This window comes from Bos grunniens, chromosome 5, assembly GCF_055505025.1.
Source record: "Bos grunniens cultivar Pamir isolate PY7600 chromosome 5, Bosgru_T2T1.0, whole genome shotgun sequence".
Classification (NCBI taxonomy): Eukaryota; Metazoa; Chordata; class Mammalia; order Artiodactyla; family Bovidae; genus Bos; species Bos grunniens.
The window spans coordinates 2,491,023-2,506,604 of record NC_141169.1 but is presented as its reverse complement, the minus strand read 5'-3'; the positions used below and the strand labels follow the sequence as shown (position 1 = coordinate 2,506,604).

The 15,582-nt window shown below is 43.2% G+C and overlaps 1 long non-coding RNA gene across 1 annotated transcript; it reads left to right on the top strand.

Moving 5' to 3' along the window:
- The first annotated feature begins 2,765 nt into the window (after nt 1-2,765).
- LOC147371250 (uncharacterized) lies at nt 2,766-11,057 on the top strand. Its single transcript, XR_015163378.1, has 3 exons — nt 2,766-2,924; nt 5,552-5,844; nt 9,458-11,057. It is a non-coding gene; the product is annotated as an uncharacterized LOC147371250 (long non-coding RNA).
- Nucleotides 11,058-15,582: the final 4,525 nt, after the last annotated feature.

The following is a 15,582-nucleotide window of genomic DNA, read 5'->3' as shown; positions in this document are numbered from 1 at the left end:
TGCAGATGACACCACCCTTGTGGCAGAAAGTGAAGAGGAACTAAAAAGCCTCTTGATGAAAGTGAAAGTAGAGAGTGAAAAAGTTGGCTTAAAGCTCAACATTCAGAAAACGAAGATCATGGCATCCGGTCCCATCACTTCATAGGAAATCGATGGGGAAACAGTGGAAACAGTGTCAGACTTTCTTTTTCTGGGCTCCAAAATCACTACAGATGGTGACTGCAGCCTTGAAATTAAAAGACACTCCTTGGAAGGAAAGTTATGACCAACCTAGATAGCATATTCAAAAGCAGAGACATTACTTTGCCAACAAAGGTTCGTCTAGTCAAGGCTATGGTTTTTCCAGTGGTCATGTATGGATGTGAGAGTTGGACTGTGAAGAAGGCTGAGCACCGAAGAATTGATGCTTTTGAACTGTGGTGTTGGAGAAGACTCTTGAGAGTCCCTTGGACTGCAAGGAGATCCAACCAGTCCATTCTGAAGGAGATCAGCCCTGGGATTTCTTTGGAAGGAATGATGCTAAAGCTGAAACTCCAGTACTTTGGCCACCTCATGGGAAGAGTTGACTCATTGGAAAAGACTCTGATGCTGGGAGGGATTGGGGGCAGGAGGAGAAGGGGACGACAGAGGATGAGATGGCTGGATGGCATCACTGACTCGATGGACATGAGTCTCGATGAACTTCGGGAGTTGGTGATGGACTGGAAGGCCTGGCATGCTGAGATTCATGGGGTCGCAAAGAGTCGGACACAACTGAGCGACTAATCTGATCTGATCTGATATGATCATAACTTTTACAGCCATGTGTACATAATATACATAGAGGTCTCAAATATCCAAAGAACTTACTTCCCTTCAAATGTCCACCATAGGATGCTCCAGCTACATGTTTTGAGTTTTAAACCGTGAAAAATCACCTTAAGTAAATAAAGCAATTAAAATATAAACACTACCGTTCTAGAAAAAGGACTCCCTGGAAAATATGTTTACAAAGTCACTTTCTCGGTCATGATGTTCTACTACAGGAAAACATTTCTTAAAATATGGAGATTTTTTTCAGCAAAGAAATTGGTGCTACAGATTTGCTAAAAGTAGCCAATCTGTTTATCCCTGTCTAAAATTCCTCTGTGGTGCAAAATTGTAATGTCATACCTAATCAATGAATAAATTAAGCCAATGGATGAGCGCTGATTTAATAAGAAGCGGATTCCATTAGGGTTCAATCAGAGAAGCAGAACCACAATGAATGGTACAAAATAAGGAACTGATTGTAGAGATCAAACCTAGATGATTGTGTGAGCTGCTGCTTCTGCCTCTAGTGTTGGGCCTGAAGGCAGAAGGAAGGGCAGGTAATAAGAAGGAAATATGAGTATAAAGTGGGGGAGAGCAAAAACAAGCTGGAAGCTGTGAGGACAAAATGGAATTTAGGAGAACCAACGGGAACCCTCGTTTCTCTCGTCACCTACTTCCTGGACGCTGTGTGTGACATGCAGGAGAACAGGCATCCGTCGCCACAGAGCCCACGACAGGATTCAGAGAATCTGAAGGAGCGGAGGGGAAGGGAAAGGAGAGAGAAAGCCTGAAACTATCCTGGCTGCTGCCCCACACCAACCAGGCAGCCAACCAGGCAAGCAGAGCAGCAGCAGCACCTGGCCCTGCACGCACGCCTGGCTCCTGCTGCACTTCCCCCTTCCAAATCTCCGTCAGGTTTCTCTCGCGGTTAACCCTCACCCTGCCCAACCACACCAGGAGAAGAATTCTGAGAACACAGCTCTGGGTTAGAAAGGTTGACAGGGAACAAGCTGCCGCAGAAACAAACTCCTGAGTCTGTTTTCTCCCCCGACTTTGTGCCTTATAGTCCTTCGTTTTTCAATTTGTTGAATTAAAGTATAGTAGATTTACCTTGCTGTATTACATTGCTGAAGCAAAATGCTTCAGTTATACATATACAAATCAGTCAATCCTGAATATTCATTGGAAGGACTGATGCTAAAGGTGAAGCTCCAATACTTTGGCCACCTGATGCGAAGAGCTGACTCATCGGAAAAGACCCTGATGCTGGGAAAGATTGACGGCAAGAGGAGACAGGGGAGACAGAGGATGAGATGGTTGGATGGCATCACCAACTCAATGGACATGAGCTTGAGCAAGCTCCGGGAGATAGTGGACAGGGAAGCCTGACATGCGGGAGTCCATGGTGTCATGAAGAGTCAGACATGACTGAGTGACTGAACAACAACATGCATATACATGTATCTATTCTTTTTCAAGTCTTCCCTGATAACTCAATTGGGAAAGAATCTGCCTGCAATGCAGGAGACCCCAGTTCAATTCCTGGGTCGGGAAGATGCTCTGGAGAAGGGAAAGGCTACCCACTCCAGTATTCTGGCCTGGAGAATTCCAAGGATTGTATAGTCCATGGGGTCACAAAGAGTCTTTTTCAGATTCTTTTCCATCATAGGTTATTACAAGATATTGAATACAGTTCCCTGGGCTACACAGGAGGACCTTGTTGTTTATCTTTTATATAAAGTAGTGAGTATCTGTTAATCCCAAACTCCTAATTTATCCCCACCTCCCCTTGCCCCTTTGGTAACCATGTATCTGTGAGTCAGTTTCTGTTTTGTTAGTAAGTTCATTTTGCGTCTTATTTTAGATTTCACATACAAGTGATACCATATGGCATCTGTCTGACTTACGTCACTTGGTATTATATGATCCTCTCCTGGTCCATCCATGTTGCTATAAAATGATCATTTCAGGAGCCTCTGGCATAAAACTAAGCTTCTCAGAAGTAGAAAGATATCCCCTTTTGGCCCCTAAGTTCCCTAAATTTACAAGGCCTGCAGTCACATTTGATCTGGAAAAATCTACCATACAGAGACTGGAAGAGCCAATGAAGATCCTGGTCAAAGAATTCTAAGGTAAGATCTTAACAAACTATCTGACTTAGAATATAAGCTCCCAGAGGGAAAGGAAGCTGCTCTAAACCATATGCTGAGCAGCACGTAAGTGCGCTGATGAATAAAAAAGGAGACCCACACCCTGTAGAAAGTCAATGCTATCTTACAAGGCAATTGCTCATTTATTCCTCCCAAAGCCATGACATCAATTACTGTAACATCCCAACCAGGAAGAGAAGTTCACTCCCATCATCATCTTTCCTGTGGGTCACTCTGTCTTCATAAGCAAATTTGTATCATGCCAACATCTCTTTTGACTCTTCTGATTGTAAAGACCAAGAACCTAATTAAGTCACATCGTGGCTCAGCTGGTAAAGAATCTGCCTGCAATGCAGGAGACCCCAGTTCAATTCCTGGGTCGGGAAGATCCGCTGGAGAAGGGATAGGCTACCCACTCCAGTATTCTTGGGCTTCCCTTGTGGCTCAGCTGGTAAAGAATCTGCCTGCAATGTGGGAGACCTGTGTTCGATCCCTGGGTTGGGAAGATCCTGGAGAAGGGAAAGGCTACCCACTGCATTATTCTGGCATAGGAGAATTCCATGGATGTCCATAGGGTTGCAAAGAGTCAGACACAACAGAGCAACTTTCACTCATTCACGTGAAATAAAGGATGCATTACAAAAACGCACACAGGTGGAAGGAAGAGTTGTCACCGTGAATCTCCTTCTCTTTCTCAGGGACCTTCAGCAATATACGATGTCGCAGATTCTCTGTACATTCGTTCCCTTCTCATTCCCACCGAACAGTCTCTCAGGTGACTCTATCAAAATCATCCCATGGCTCTGGCTTGCTCCAGCCACCTCTTATCTCAGGTCTTCATTCCATTTTGAGCTTCTCTGGTAGCTGGAAAAATTTTCCCATATTTCTGATTTCAAATTCTTTAGAGAAAAATGACCTAATTCAATTCCTCCTTGGAAACAGAGACACAAGGCAAACATGAATGGCCAGCCTGTGCCATGGCTTCCCTTGGGTGATATACCTGCTCTGGTCCACAGAAGCCGAGGAGGCTGACTCAAGAGGCAACAAAATGGAAAAGGATCAAATCATTTAAAATGTGGCTTGACAGGCAAGAGTCTCGGAATCAGGCAGTTTTACATAGAATGAGGTGTGAGCAGGGCAGGTCTTAGAAGTTTAATCTATCTAGGACTCTTAGTAATGGCTTGCCAAAGAGAAATGGAAGTGATCTCAGTATGATGAATTTCTGATATTAAATTTTTCTGACATTTACAATATCAAATTAAGTCCAGTAGAATATCATTGATATCAAAAAAATGTTGGTATCTCTGAAAGCACGTTGACAAGTATTCAACACCACATAATGTGAGGGTTGTTATCATCAGGAATTCAAAGCTTTTATTCACTCCTTTAATAGATGGTGCCTACTATGTGCCAGGCACTCCTCTATTTACTGGGGAAAAGAATTCATCATATTTCAAATTCCAAGTACCCGAATGCTGTGAATGTACATGTCTTTTTAAAGCAATTAAATGAATTTATTTCTTTTCAGATGAAATCTGAATGGCTAATCACAGTTACTTATCAGTTCCTAAAACCTAAATAGCAGAAATGGCCAGTCCTTGAGTGAGACCTCCAAGAAAAACAGGAAGCATATTGCTAATTCAATGAAGTGGCATGCATTGCTTTCTGTCAGTGCTGAATAAATGTCCCAGTACAGAACTGGGAAACCCTCCTGCTGACAGCATCATATTTCAAAGGAACTTTAAAACCAACTTCACAATCCCCTCCTGGTGCCCAGATATTCCATGGTTCACATATTAGCAACAAGAATAGAGAGAGTCTGAGCAAATTCTTTTGTGTATATATACATTTCTGCCTTCCAGATTCTTCCTAGAATATTAACATTGGACTTTAACTTTGGGATTTTTTTTTTTTTTACTTCCCCTCAAACACTATGTAGCTTTGCTAGATAATACTGAACAGCTGCAACGTGCTACCCAGTGGGATTGCTGAAATTTTTGGCAATCACTGAAATGACTCTGCGTAGACACATATTCACACATGTAGAGATAGAAAAATTGTTTAAGAACCAGGGGACCCATTGGAATGAAAGATGCCAGCTAAGTCTAAACATTATTATTTCATCTGAAAGAAGAAGAAGGCAGAGAAAAATAATTTTGATAAGGCTAAAAATGCCTCAGATGTATTGTGTAAATCATTATTACAAAAGTTCATCAGCAGCCTCCAAGCTCAGCAAACTTGACCAGAAATCCATTTCCCTCCTGACTCTCTTTTAGCATATACTAGTGTTCTTGCTCCTAATTACTTCAATTAAAAGTGCTTTATAATAAAAGGTTGTCATTTCTCTTCCTGAGACCTTAGAACTATGGAGATAATTGTCAAATTGTTCTCTCACACTCCCAGACAAGCCTTTTCTTCCCAGTACAATGAACTGTTTCATCCTGCTTTCTACTTAAAAGGACTCAGGAGAAATATTAATAAGTGGCCTTCCTGTGTTATTAAGGGAAGGTTTATATGTTTTGTATGTTTGTTCTTTAAATAGTATGACCAGAAACAGTTAATACACAGATTCTTCTTCTATGTACAGTCTTTTTTTTTTTTTTGGCCAGGGGCTGTCAAACACTTGTGAACACATATATCCGGTAAAAGTCATCAGGATGCAAAAATCAGGTCATCCAAGAACGAGCCTCCCTCCTCTCTGGGATGGACTGCTTCACTTTTTCAATCACATCTGCAACATGAGTTACTTGTTCAGCAGCAAGAAAACACGTGTCCTCTGAAAGAGGGACTCCAATGACTGAGTTGTACCTCAGATTCCTGACAGAAAAAATGGGATTGCTGCTACTGACAAGCATCTACCATGGTGAAGCTGACTTGGTCAATTACCAGCTGCGGAACTCAGGTCTGTATGAAGCGTCTCACAAACTGAGATCTCTTGGCAGTAACAGGAAAAAAGACACACTTGCACTTGCCAATTCAATAGGACATAGTTCTCATTTGAGTAAAGTTGGGATTTCACCTTATTTCTTTAATTAATTTATTTATTTTAATTGGAGGAGAATTACTTTACCATATTGTAGTGGTTTTTGCCATACATTGACATGAATCCGTTTTCTCCAATTAAAAGAGTAACAGTAGCCATTGAGATGTGTTTACAAAATAATTGCTTCTACTAGAGCTATATACATTGTTATGTCTTTCCTTTTTCTATATTGAAACAGCTCTGCTCAGTGTAAAAATCTCCTACCATGGTTCACAGGAGATAAATCATTGAAGGATAGCAATGATGGCAAGCAGAATATTAATTGCTTGTATCTTACCAAAGGAATCTAGTGTTATTTAACCTCAGATAGCTGATAGGCGAAGTTTCCAATTTTTCTCCCCATGTCTCAATAACCATGTGGATCCAGAGAGGTGTGCGGTACAGAAATTAGCATTGAACAAGGAAATTCACAACAGACAGAAAACCCTAGTGAATCATCTCCTGAGACTCAAATGACTTTACTTCTATGCTGGGCTTTGGGAAGAAATGTAGTACAATGGAAAAAAAGTAGACTTTGGCTCAAGCCTGGGTGCGTTTAAATCTCTGCGTGTTTTTCATCTCTCAGTACCTTATCTCCCTCACTTATAAAGACAGTCTTACCTCATCCAATAGTTATAGGGACTAAATGCCAATATGTAGAGAGTGCAGAATTCATTCGTTCCCCTGAATATGAGCAAGTTCCATTCTAGGAGCATGTTCATGAATCCAGTTTGTTCGTTAAGTCCAACAAAGTTAGCCAAGGTACCCAAATAACACAATCGGCTATATAGCTCTGTACTGTAATAGGTGTATAATACTTTTCACACAATACATAAAAAACAGACACAAAAAATAAAGAAAACAGTTTTAATCTTACAGTGCAGTACGTTGAAAAGCCAGTACAGTACCTTCAGAATGTACAACAGCCGGCATGCAGGGGCTGGCACTGAGTGAACGGGCAAGAAGCGTTACTGACTGGAGGAGGGAGAGGAGGCAGGAGATGGCAGAGCTGAAGGACCATCAGCAGCAGGAGGCAGAGGGCAAGCTGCAACATCCCTCATGCCTGACGCTGATGGCATGGGTTCTGGTCCTTGCTGGATTCGATTCTATCTATCCTCTGGAGAAAAGGACTCAGTGATGTCTGGGTAGCAGCTCTTTTTCTCTCCTCGTGGATGACATGGCAGCACTGGACGGCATTCTGAACAGCTGCCGCGACCTTCCTGTCCTGTTCTATGTTTGGGTCCTGTGACTCAAAAACCAACGGTGCCTCCTCATAAAGAAAACCCCCTTTCTATTTTCCGTATTGTGAATCTCTTCAGTTCTCCAGTTATTTGTTCTTCCTCTTGTCTCTCCCTGTCCTTCCTCTGGGCCTCCAGCTCCATCAGGCCTGCAACCCCTTCATTAGTGAGCTCCTCACGTTGTACAGCCACAGGAAAGTACACAAAAGCACAACCATGTGTACAGGATGCACGCATGTACCAATGCATGCCAGACGCGGGAACCGACGTGCGAGACTGGACATGCAAATGCACATTTGCAACTTTGAAAACTTGAAGCCTTATATGTCAGGGCTTACTGAAGTGCTCTCCAGATAATACATATGTATACATACGTGCCTGCTAAGTTACTTCAGTCATGTCCGACTCTTTGCAACCTTATGGACTGTAGCCCCATAGGCTCCTAGTGGTTTCAGGAGGCAAAAAAAGCTTTCCCCTACGAATGATTTCCCATGGCACCCCACTCCAGTACTCTTGCCTGGAAAATCCCATGGGCGGAGGAGCCTGGTAGGCTGCAGTCCATGGGGTCACTAAGAGTCAGACACGACTGAGCAACTTCCCTTTCACTTTTCACTTTCATGCATTGGAGAAGGAAATGGCAACCCACTCCAGTGTTCTTACCTGGAGAATCCCAGGGACGGGGGAGCCTGGTGGGCTGCCGTCTATTGGGTCTCACAGAGTCGGACACGACTGAAGCGACTTAGCAGCAGCAGCGTAAAGGGAAAAGCAGTTTTGTTCTTGTCCCCTGTCCTCTTGTTATTTCTTTAAGTCTTTACTGATTTGGTTACAGTGTTGCTTCTGTTTCATGTTTTGCTATTTCGGCGGCAAGTCATGTGGGGTCTTAGCTCCCAACCAAGGCTCAAACCCAAACCCTCTCTTTGGAAGTAAGGTCTCAGCCACCGGGCCTGCAGAGCTGTTCCTCACTCAGAACATTTCTATATAAAGACATCAGCTTATAGCTCTTGTAGCCACTTTGTTACCATGATGGAGACATTGCCAACATAGACACAATGGTGGGTCAGGAAGGGTAGGAGCCTGGATTGCCCGAGATACCGCTGACCTACTACACTAACTCTGGAATTAGTAAGTGTGACATTAGTAAGTCACACATATATACTTTCAGTTAGGTATTCTGCTCTTTGCAGCCAAGCATATCCTAATTTAAAGACACTCTATTATTTTGCTGGCCTGAGAGATCACAAGAGAAATCATGAAGATAAGAACAAAGTCTAAGGGAGTAAGAGCTAAAATAGAATTTTTAACCCTCCCAAGATGCAGGAAGCCAGGCATATAACACAGCTCAGGCTCTAACAGAATGCTTCCCTGCATTTAGGTGGAAGCAAACAGACCTCGGCTTTACAAACGACTTGGAAATCTCTGTGAGGGCGGGGACTTTGTCTTATTTACATCTTTAGCTCCTGGTACATTGCCTGGCACATAGTAGGCGATTGATAAACACTGGTTGAAAGGCTGCATGAACATGATCCATCTCTGTCATCGCTTTCTACTGCTCTGCACAGCGGGGCCACCAGTGCTCCCTACAACAGTTGATTCAGAAACAAAGACAGAAAACAAGAATGGCTTTCTTTGCTCCATCTTTCTGTTACGAAGTCTGCTCTATACTGCAGACCCACTCCATAAATGGCTCAGCCTCCCCAGGGCCCCAGACAAACCTGTGATTTTCCTCTGATTCTCTATTTTTAAAAAGCCCAAAACCATCCGTGTGTTTGTGTTTCTTTGTGTTGACTGTAGGTTCTGATGTTGCTGCCAGTTCCCGCCTCATACTGTCAAATTTTGTTTTATGTTCCCTTAGTCTTTCAACCATTTCAGGGGGGAAAATGCTAATTACCATGGGCTTAATAGCAGTTCTGAACTGCAGCAGAACACAGGGGTCTCACAAATACCTGTCACCACAGAAGTTTTCAATTACCATAATCCATTCCTAATTCAAATTACCATAATTGCTCTCCATTAATGCAACTTTCTTAAAGCTAAAACATCAAAGAAACTGGCTCTCACATTAGCTCAGTTGACTAGTTGCAAAAACAAACTAGTGTCTGTCCATTTTGCAAATAGGATGATGTTAGCCTGAATAATATATATATACATATCTGGATGCTCTGAGTTCATTAGAACCATCATATTTTATTCTATTTTATTTGCCAAAACTGAAAACCATCCGTATCTTCCTTCCTCTCTTCTATTCTGGATTGAAGGGTGAGAGCTGCTCTTCTGATTGTTTCAGCATTTGCTCAGCTATTGTTCAGTCGCTCAGTTGTGCCGGACTCCTCGACCCCATGGACTACAACACGCCAGGCTTCCCTGTCCTTTAATACCTTCTGGAGTTTGTTCAAACTCATGTCCACTGAATCAGTGATGCTGTCCAACCATTTCTGCATTTACCACAAGAAAATTCAGCCTGTCAGCCTTTAACTAACTTTGTTCTAACTAACCTATCTGTTCTGAAAAAAAAAAAAAAAGCAGTTTTACCACCCTGTAATCATCAGTTCCACTGTTAATGACTGTTGTTTTCCTGAATAAGTCATGTTTGTTTTCTCACTTACTGGGATTCCGCTAGACTACTCCCAGAGTTCATTTGGTTGAATATCAATGGGATGCCATCAATGGATGGTCCTTGGCATTTTTTACCAGTAAACAAATAATTTTGTAATCTAAAGTATGAGAAAGTCTTCATATTTGAACTGTAGGAAACCACCAGAGTGGGGCGGGAGGGGGAGGAAGAGTAAAGATCACATTATAATTTGGACTATGAACGTATTTGTTCCAAGGAAGCAAGTATAAACAATCCTTAAGTTCAACAAGTGCAAAGTGAAGCACTCTTCAGTAAGCTTACCTAAATCAACTGGTTAAACGATAAGACGTTTTCCAAAGCGTCTAAATGAGCATGATAACAAGTTCATTTAAAATTCTCAGCAAATGATCAAAGCCATTGCTACTTTTCAGTCTTGCAGTCTCTCTGTGGTATCCGACAGTTCAGTCAGATACTCAAGAACCTCAGTAGCTTTGAAGGTTGAAAACTCTGCATCTCCAAATGCCACTAACACCTTAGAATTAGCTCCTGGCTGCACCAATGATCTCTCCCTTGAAGACAGGAAACAGAACAATTCCATTAGAGACTCTAAAGGGCTCAGAAAGAGTGAGTTCACCTCATCACTTACATCCATCCAGGCAACAAACAGATCCAGGGAGGGAGTCACAGCATCACAACCACACCCTAGAGGCCTCTCTTAGGGTCCTGTGCTCCCAAGGATTTGACATATATTTGGATTATTGTTGCATCTTGCTCTTCAAGTTTAGGTAGAAAATAAACTCCATTTGTACCAAAGATATCATAATACCAGATAGATTTCTATCAACAAGGGGCAGTCTCAGGATAATTGAAAATGAAAAAACAAACAAAAAACCCTAAAAATCACATTAAAGGAAGTTTGTGGGGATAGTATACTGTTAGACCATCATGCCTGTGCATATAGTTCAAAAAATGTTCTGAGAGCACCGGGACACCTGGAGCAAATGGGAGATGTTTGTGGGATAAGTGAGTGAATGAAAGGAGTGAGCAAATAAATGACTGATGTTTTTATAATGTAGAAATGTCCACTGTGTTGGCTTTTCCTGTCTATCGTATTAAAAGTCAGTTCAGTTCAGTTCAGTCGCTCAGTCATGTCCAACTCTTTGCAACCCCATGAATTGCAGCACGCCAGGCCTCCCTGTCCATCACCAACTCCCGGAGTTCACTCAGACTCACGTCCATCAAGTCAGTGATGCCATCCAGCCATCTCATCCTCCGTCATCCCCTTCTCCTCCTGCCCCCAATCCCTCCTAGCATCAGAGTCTTTTCCAATGAGTCAACTTAAAATAGTCCCTGACCCAGAGAAAGTGCTATATAAGTATTTGCTATTACCATTATTATATTATCATATCACTCTCTAGCTCAATATTGTGATTTTCCTGCCTGATATTCATACTGCCCTTTCCTCTCTTCTATACTTTCCCTTCTCCTCCCAAGCACAGCCCAGCTCTGTGCCAGCTAGACTAGTCTCCCCAGCACCCTGCATTCAATCCTGACCACATTCTCTTCGTTTAGCATCGCTTACAGAACATGCCTTTTCCTCTATTTACCCATTCATAAAATCCAGTTCAAGTCCCACCTCCTCAACCACCAGAACCATCCCCTGTCCTTCCTCTGAATTATAATGGCAGTTTCCATCTGGACGGCTCATTTGGACTTTCAATCACTTACTTCTCTGCACTGCTGCTTATAGTTCACAGTCTTTTGTCTTGTTCACCTCCAAGGGCACCTCTCCCTTTTAGCTGAGAAGCTTCTAAAGACGGAGGTCCACTTCCTTGGCTAGTTGGTCTTGCCTTGACGTACCTCAAGTTCCAGTGGGGAAGACCAGCCCCTCTCCTTACTAGCACAGAAGTGTTAGTTGTGAGCCCAAAGCTACCAAGAGCCATGGCTCCAAACCCATGTAAGAGCTGATGTGAGAGAATGAAAGAAACAGAGAGAGGCAGAGATGAGGGCTAGAGAGTGGGAATTTCTACTTGTCCCTGAAGCTAACTCCACATGTCCTCTGTACCTTGGTGACTGGGTTACAAATGTCAATACAGTGCTCTTTTAGGCTTTAACTAGCTTAACTTTTAAAAAGCCTGGGATGGATACTAGCAAACATAATACCTTTTCCTACTGACAAGCCTCTGTCCCACAACTGGGCTATTTTCAGCTTTCATTATATGACTTGTCTTTATTCATTATCCATATACCATTAAAGAGCAACAAACGTAAGTGATTCACTGCTGACACATGGCATTTCTTGAGCAGCCATTAATTAACAAAATAGCACTCAAACATAAATTGTTAAGGAGTGTCAGCAAATAAAACTGTAATCAGAATTTTTTCTCCATTCTTGTATATGCCCCTTTGTGAATTGCATCAGGCAATTTCCAACTTTAATTTAAAGCTTATCAGGGAAACCAAGGGCTACATTAATCTCTAAGAACCTCTCCAGTCTCTCTTACAGAAACAAGAGATGATCTGAGTCTTAGCACATTAACTTTCCCCAGCCTACTGGGAGTCTCAGACCCCAGTACCCAAGGACCACAAAGCCCAGTTTGGCTTCATGCTTGAGAAATAAAAAGAATAACAACGGATCATACACTGCACACCAGGCACAGGGCGTGTCAGGAGAAATATAAGAATGTAATCCATTCCTGAGGAGAAATATAAGAATGTAATCCATTCCTGAGCAGCCACGGCCAGCTTCTCTCCCTACATCCATCGTTTTGGACTTCACTGACTGGGTGTCTTCCCACTTTCATCACTAGGCATGTACACCTCTGAGCCTGAGAAATTCTTCTAGAAAGAAACTCTTTCAAAGCACAAAAGCCAGAAGTGCCAGGCTTTTGTGCCAGGGCTCCCCTGGTGCCTCAGCAGTAAAGAATTCGCCTGCAATATAGGAGATGCACAGGACCCAGGTTTGATCCCTGGGTCAGAAAGAGCCCTTGGAGAAGGAAATGGCAACCCACTCCAGTATTCTTGCCTGAGAAATCACATGGCCAGAGGAGCCTGGCAGGCTATAGTTCATGGGGCTGCAAAGGAGTTGGACACAACTTAGCAACTAAACAACCACAAACGCCTCTTCAGCTTTCCATTCCTTCACCCTTATTCTCTGACCTTCACCCCTTCCCCCACAACCCTTGACCTCTGAGTAACAAAAGGTATAAAATCACTTAGTTCCCTTGACACTTGAGGAGCGTAAGGCTGAGACACATGAAAGTGAGAAGTGAAAGTGTTAGTCACTCAGTCGTGTCCAACTCATTGCAACCCCATGGACTGTAGCCTGCCAGGCTCCTCTGTCCATAGAATTTTCCAGGCAAGAATACTGGAGTGGGTAGCCATTCCCTTCTCCAGGGGATCGTTCTAACCCATGGAATCCAGGTCTCCCACATTGCAGGCAGATTCTTTACCATTTGAGCCTCCAGGGAAGCCTTTGAGACACGTGAGGGACTCACTGGTGGTGGCGGTAGTTTAGTCACTAAGTTGTATCTGACTCTTGGGACCCCATCAACCGTAGCCTGCCAAGCTCCTCTGTCCATGGGATTCTCCAGGCAAGAATACTGGAGTGAGTTGCGATTTCCTTCTCCAGAGGGACCCACTACAACTTAATAATGTGCATTTATTGACCTCCTCTCCCTTGCTGTTACTTTCCCACTCCCTGTCAGTGTTCTCTGTATCTCCACCTGCGGTGACGGGGAGTGTGAACTGTTTTGTTGGCCAAAAAGTTCATTCAGGTTTTTCCACACCATCTTATGAAAAATTCAAATGCACTTTTTTGCCAATCCAGTATTTGCATTCAAATCTATCTCCTGCTCTGCTCCCAGGGCAACCCAAACTAAGATAATGCTCTTAAAGATCTTATACTCTCGTAAAAAAAGCCAGGCTGCAAACAATATTTCTTTAATAAAGGAGTAAGGACTGTTAAAAAAAAAAAAAAAAAACAGAAACTATAGGATTCACAGTAAATAGAAATCATACAACAGGGCTTTAGGCAGAGGAGGCACAGGGCTCGCCTCTCACTTTTCCTGTTAGCAATGCCCGCACGCATGCTCAGTCTCTCAATCATGTGTCAGACTCTTTGTGACCCCGTGAACTATAGCCTGCCAGGCTCCTCTGTCCATGGGATTCTCCAGGCAAGCATACTGGAGTGGGTTGCCATGCCAAAAGTGGGATTTCTTTAAGTGGCAGGCTTTTCCACAAATTCACTGGAAAAGATAATTATTTAGTAATATTATAGTACTTCCCTAAAGATAAAATATTTTAAAAGCTAGACTGGACATAGGTAATGTGGCAAAGGATCTATGAGCAATAAACTTTAACCTCTGCCTTCTCTGCCTTTCAAAGCAGGGCACTTTTTTAAACCATTTTTAATTAAAGTGTAGTTAATTTACAATGTTGTGTTAGTTTCAGGTATAGGGCAACGTGATTCAGTTTTATATTCATATATGCAGTCTTAGGTTTTTCTCATTATAGGTTATTACAGCATATGAAAGAGAGTTCCCTGTGCTATCCAGTAGGTCCTTGTTTTTTCCTATTTTACACAGAGTAGTGTGTACATGTTAATCCCAACCTCCTAATTTATCTCCCTCCCACCCAACCCCTGCCACTATCCCCTCTAGGGATAAGTCAAACCAGGGCACTTCGGCTCTGTGTCACTAAACCACAGCTGCCTTCTCAACTGGACCCAAAGTGTTCACGTTGTGCTCAGGTTGGGTTCTCCAGAGCTGACTCAGAGATGGAACTCAGCGTGCAGACAGTGCTTTGAGGAAGGTGGAGAAAAAGCAGGCCAGTGTCCGAGGGAGATGTGGAAAGCTCTTGGACCTGTTCTGTGAGCCGAAAGCCTCAGGCCTCTACATCCCCGCGTAGATGCGTCATCGCCTGCAGACTACCTGAAATGGTGGCACTGAGTGAGGCAGCTGGCTCTCTCTGCTCCAATCACCAAGGCCCACAGACTGTCTACTGAGAGCACTGCCAGCAGCTGAGGCCACAAGCCGTCCCTCAGAGAGAGGCCAGACAACGTCTCCCACTGCCCATTATCACACAGGGACCCACCTAACTGCTCAGCCTGACGGCCAGATCCACGGGAATCTCTTTTAAAGTGATAGGTCCCACAGTGTCAGTAAATCCCATGGGGCCCCTTCCCCTCCCCTTAGACTCCCAAGGCTTCTGCCAATACAGTCAGGCCCCAAACACGTTTTCTGGAATCCCATGAGCTCCCTAGTATCAGTTGAATTAGCTAAAGTTCAAGATTGGAATTTATAGGAGATAACTAAAGGGCCTACTGGAGAGCACAGGGGACTCTACTAAATACTTTGTAATAACCACTAAATGGAAAGAATCTGAAAAAAATAGATATACATGTGTGTATAACTGAATCACTTTGCCAGACACCTGAAACTAACACAATGCTGTAAGTCAACTAAACTTCACTTTTAAATAAATAAATACAAGCTAGAATTCAATGGCATGCATAATCAAACTTAGGTTGGGGTTAGTAGCATCAGATAGTCCAGCTGACTCAGGTCTGACAATCAAGTCCAATTCATTGAAGACAGCTAGGTTATGTAAGTATTCAATGGAGCCATCAAATGGCTGGCATCCCTCTGTGTCAGGGAAACAAACCTTTCTCCCACATTTGGGAAGGTGGGTGACAGAGCCAGTCTGGCTCGAGAAAAGCCTCCTTTGAGGGGACTGGGTTTTCAAGTGTGTCACTCCACCCCTCTCCTTCACCTCCTTCAAAGCACTGCTCCTATCTGGGGTGAAGGG